The sequence below is a fragment of the Panthera onca genome, chromosome B1 (assembly GCF_046562875.1).
Source record: "Panthera onca isolate mPanOnc1 chromosome B1, mPanOnc1 haplotype 2, whole genome shotgun sequence".
Lineage (NCBI taxonomy): Eukaryota > Metazoa > Chordata > Mammalia > Carnivora > Felidae > Panthera > Panthera onca.
In genome coordinates, this window is record NC_138342.1 from 172,881,786 (window position 1) to 172,887,785 (window position 6,000).

The following is a 6,000-nucleotide window of genomic DNA, read 5'->3' on the forward strand; positions in this document are numbered from 1 at the left end:
GCCTTTTGCTGCTGCTGCTGTTGTTGATGTGGATGATGCGTCTTGTGTGTTGAGATGTTAATCCCTTGTTAGCTTTAGATGGTACAACTATTATCTCTTAATTTATCATTTATCCATAACTGTCAGTATTGTCTTTTTTTTTTTACTAGAAACGCTTCATGTTTATATTGTCAGTTCCATTCATTTTTGTGCTTTGCAGTCTTATTTAAGAAGTCTTTCTGTCTTCAAGGTCACAAAGAAATATCCCTATACTTTTATTATACTTTTCTCTTTCATATTCATGTGCTGAATCTCTCTTGAGTTTAACTTGTAACGTAGTCTACGATAATGGTCCAGATTTTGTTTTCTCCATTGACTGAGCCACAAAAATGGATGGCTAAATAGTAACATGGTAAGAAAGAAAATTGTCCCAAATCTGGTTTAGGACAGAATTTCCTTGTCTATGTGATGTAATACACAATTCCTCCTGGGCAATGATTAGCATTCCTAAGCAATTTATTGGTAGACTTTACTGAGATTAAAAGCACCTTCTGAGTTGTGGGTCTTGAGAAGAATCTGATATTAATTGGCACCCTTTTTATTGTAGCATCTTTTTCTGTGAATTTATTTTCCAAGAGAATACTCTTTGAAATTACTGGCTCAGGACACTCTTCCTTCCTGGAAACTTTGAAATAAAGCTTTGACCAAGGCTTATAATCATTTCACCAGAAAAGTTGTTTTCACGATTGTTTATATGCTCTTAGTTTATAGACACATTTCTCAGTTCACCAAAGTGCCTCCTGGAGTAATTTTTCAGAAATGATATGTGGATATTATCCTTTTTTCCAGCAATATCACTACCTTCATCACAGTTCTGTTTGATAATAATCCCCAAGAATTGTTTAGAATCCCTTCATAGAATGTTGACAATAAGTGTTAGCTCTCAGTGAATTCTTTACTCTCATTGTAGTGACAATTGTGTAAACAATAAATTCTTAAAACTGTTATTTTTCCAGTGATTCTACATTGCTTCAGCAGACTGATCTCTCTCTCTCTCTTTTAAATACAAACTCTCTTTAAATGTCTAAAGATTTCACACAATCTCAATCAAAATAACACCAGCTCCTCATGGAGCTAGAACAAACAATTCTAAAAATTTGTATAGAACCAGAAAAGGCCTCAAATAGCCAAAACAATCCTAAAAAAGAAAGCCAAAGCTATAAGCATCACAATTCCAGACTTCAAGCTGTATTACAAAGCTGTAATCATCAAGACAGTATGGCACTGTCACAAAAACAGACACACAGATCAATGGAATGAATAGAGAACCCAGAAATGGACCCACAAATGTAGGGCCAACTAATCTTTGACAAAGGAGGAAAAAATATCCAATGGAAAAAAAGACAGTCTCTTCAGCAAATGGTGTTGGGAAAACTGGACGGCAACATGCAGAAGAATGAACCTGGACCACTTATACCATACGCAAAAATAAACTCAAAATGGATGAAAGATCTAAACGCAAGACAGGAAGCCATCAAAATTCTAGAGGAGAAAACAGAAGACAACCTCTTTGACCTCAGCCACAGCAGCTTCTTACTTGATACGTCTCTGGAGGCAAGAGAAACAAAAGCAAAAATGAACAATTAGGACCTCATCAAGATAAAAAGCTTCTGCACAGCAAAGGAAACAATCAGCAAAACTAAAAGGCAACTGACAGAACGGGAGAAGATATTTGCAAATGGCATCACAGGTAAAGGGTTAGTATCCAAAATCTATAGAGAACTTATCAAACTCAACACCCCAAAATCAAATAATCCAGTGAAGAAATGGGCAAAAGACATGAATAGACACTTTTCCAAAGAAGACATATAGATGGCTAACAGACACATGAAAAGATACTCAATATCAGTCACCATCAGGGAAATGCAAATCAAAATCACAATGAGATATTACCTCACACCTGTCAGAATGGCTAAAATTAACAACTCAAGCAACAACAGATTTGGCGAGGATGAGAAGGAGGAACACTTTTGCACGGCTGGTGGGAATGCAAACTGGTACAGCCACTCTGGAAAACAGTATAGAGGTTCTTCAAAAAATTTAAAATAGAACTACCTTACGACCCAGCAATTGCACTACTAGGTATTTATCCAAGGGATACAGCTGTGCTGTTTCGAAGGGACACCTGCACCCCCATGTTTATAGCAGCACTATCAACAATAGCCAAAGTATGGAAAGAGCCCAAATGTCCATCGATGGATGAATGGATAAAGAAGATGTGGTATATATATACAATGGAGTTTTACTCAGCAGTCAAAAAGAATGAAATCTTGCCATTTGCATTTATGTGGATGGAACTAGAGGGTATTAGCGAAATTAGTCAGAGAAAGACAAATATCATATGACTTCACTCATATGAGGACTTTAAGATACAAAACAGATGAACATAAGGGAAGGGAAGCAAAAATAATATAAAATATAACATAATATATCCTGAATAAATTATTACTTAATAATATAACTATTTAGTAAATTATATAATAATAAATAAATTATTTAATAATTTAAATAATATATATTTTAAGTATATAATGATTTATATTATATATTATAATATATAATATAAAATATATATAATATAACATAATATAATTTATAATATAAAAACAGGGATGGGGACAAAACATAAGAGACTCTTAAATATAGAGAACAAACAGAGGGTTGCTGGAGGGGGTGTGAGACGGGGGATGGGCTAAATGGGTAAGGGGCTTAAGGAATCTACTCCTGAAATCATTGTTGCACCATGTGCTAACGTGGATGTAAATTATGAAAAATAAATAAATTATAGAAAGTAAAAAAATAAAAATAGATAAAATATGAAATAAACTTTTCCACATAAAAAAGATGTGATATATATATATATATATCACATCTTTTTTTAATATATATACATAATGGAATATTACTCAGCAATCAAAAAGAATGAAATCTTGCCATTTGCAACAACATGGATGGAACTAGAGTGTATTATGCTAAGTAAAATAAGTCAGTCATAGAAAGACAAATATATGATTTCACTCATATGTGAACTTTAAGAAATGAAACAGATGAACATAGGAGAAGGGAAGGAAAAATAAAATAAGATAACAATAGAGGGGGAGGCAAGCCATAAGAGATTCTTAAATACAGAGAACAAACCGAGGGCTGCCAGAGGGGTGTTGGGTAGGGGGATGGGGTAAACGGGTGATGGGCATTAAGGAGGGCATTTGTTGGGATGAACACTGGGTGTTACATGCAAGTGATGAATCACTAAATTCTATTCCTGAGATCATTATTACACTATGCGTTAACTAACTAGGTTTTAAATTTAAAAAAACAGTATTCAGATAAAACTTTAAAAAAAAAATAAATGAAATAAAATAAAATGTCTAAAGACTTCACATACCCAGTGATTGCTCGTCCTAGGGTGGGGGCAGGGGCAAGCACGTCCATTTGAGTTTCCTAGGTTCGTCCTCCACATTTCCATGCTTCTGTTTCATCTATAAAATGGGATAATGCCACATTTCAGCTCTCTTGCTAACGTTTTCAGGTGATGGGAGTTAGAATGGAGCCTTGTATGGATTTTGTCGAGCTGCTCCAAGACTCAAGGAAAGAAGAGAAATACTTAGAATTACTGTACGTTTTACTTTTCTAGATTTAGACTTTTCATTCTATGGAGAATGAAAAGGAAAGCTACTGCTAGAGGCAGTTGTACTCAAGAACGCCACCCTTGTGTCTGAGAGTTTTGTTTTTGTATTTAATATGTTAAACTGGGTCAGTGTTCCCTGGGGCAGTGACCTTTTGTTTGGGGACGCCGCTGCCCTTACTATGGCCAGCTTCTGCAGTGCCCAGGCTGTGTTTAGAATACAGCCCCAAAGAGATGTCTATTCAGAGTGCTAGAGCCATCCGCTCGCCCCGAGACTCTCACTGTGCCCAGCGGATGGCTCTGTGGCACAGATAGAACAAAATTCTCCCTGATCATCTCCAGTCCCAGCTGCTTTGAGTTAGGGCATGCTGGTGGGGTGACTTCCACTGGCCCTAGCAGTTTTTCAGTTGAAGAAAATGCATAAAATGACTACAAAGGAAACACCTGTTTAGGCAGACCCTTCCCTCAATCCAGTCTCACCTGCCATATATCTTGGAGAAATTCCTTGAAGTTTATAGTATAAGAATGGCAAATCTCTCTAGTTTCCAGCAATAATATGCCTTTTTATTATAATATTCTTTTGGCAATCTCAATAGGAATTTGAGGCATGGGCTCAGAGGACTGGAATCTCTTACTCAGTTCTATATCCCCAGCACCTAGTAAAATGTAATACGTGTAAAGAATGTGTGCGTGATGAAGAAGAGATGAATTCAGTGAATTATGAGCACATAATTCAAAGTCTAAATCAGGATCCTTTTGAGAATTAAAGGGGATATTTGCTAGATGAATCATCAGATTAGCAGTAGTAAAATAGTACTGTCCCCAACAAACCAGGATATATGATCACCCTATCCATAAGGAAAGTGAGGAAAAAAAGGAGAAAGAAAGAGGAAAAATGTGAGGCAAAAGAATGAGAGAGAACATAATGTCCTTGGATCCCTGGGAAAGTAACTCTGAGATAAAGCCTGGGCTGCAGGGAAGTTGATTGAGGAATGTTCTTGTCGACAGTCATTGAGGGGGTGTGGGAGAAGGAAGATTGGGCAGAGGGAGAAGTTCACTTCCATGGGCCACAGGGAAGTCTGAAACTGAGACGGCCCTTCAGAGATGACACAAATCAAGGCAAGGAGCCTGTGCCTTTGTACTCCAGCCTCAACTGTTCATGGGATGTGGTATGACCTTTGGTAAGGCCGCTTCCTTCCGTGGAGGTCAACTCCCCCGGGGTGTGCAGCTATGGGGTCTCACCGGAAAACACACCCAGCACTAGGGCATGCCTAGGGCCAGAAGGATGATCAGGTTCTACTCCCATTGGCCCATCACACTACTCAGTTACCTGCTTCATGGACGATGTTTACCCTCATCTGGGGAAGTTCCTAAAGGATTCAATGGGACAAACTATAGTTCCTGCACTGCAGCTGGACCCAAGGTCACAATGAATACTCATCATCTTTCTCTGCAACCTATTCTAGATTCCCTTCATTCTCAAACGGCATTTTAGCTGGTCAAGTTGACTTAGAGCACCATCCATGAGAAGTTTCAGTGTCTGGTGACCATACCTCTCTCAGGCTATGGCTGCTGGATTTTTCCATTTGCCATCACAATGGGGTAGGGTACCAAGAGTTTCCTCCCACTGGATCACTTGTCAGCCAAGCACATCCCTCGCTGTTCCCCTTATATAACAGCATCGCCCTCTTCTTCCAGTGATCTGGGCCAATCACCCGAGCCAGGAGAGTGGCTCCTTTCTTCAGTTGCTGGTTTCTTAGCACAAGAAGCCCCAAATAGCCAAGCAAGGGCCGTCGCTTAAAGTTTAAAGTTCTTGCCATGTCCCGTGTTGAAAGTTTCCTTCTGGAAACTAAGACCTCTAGGCCCACCTAGAGTTTCAGGGAAAAGAAGCCTAAGTTCCCTAAGTGGGTCACAGGAAGTGAAGAAATGGGGCTTTTCTTGCTGCCATACTGTGTTCTTCAGCCTATCAGGAGTGCAGTGCCACATGATGGCAGAGATGAAGGGAGGCTACTCATAGGATATCATCTCAAAACTGGCACCTCCATCATTCTATCAGGCCAGCAGTTTCTGGGTGATAGAACAAAATAGAGCCAGTGGGTCCCCTGTTTGCATACCCACCACCATACCTCCTTTGTTGGAAAGCGGGTCCTCTGGTTCGATGGGACGTTTCGCAGGATCCCACATGGATGGATCACTGTCGTACAAAGAATGAAAGTTGTGCTGGCGTGGGCGCCACAGGCAAGAAAAGCAAATTCACATCCCAATTCTGTGTTCATTCTAGTCAAGAGGAATAACTGGCCACTCTCCACCAAGTGGCAGTTCATCCTACTCCAGGG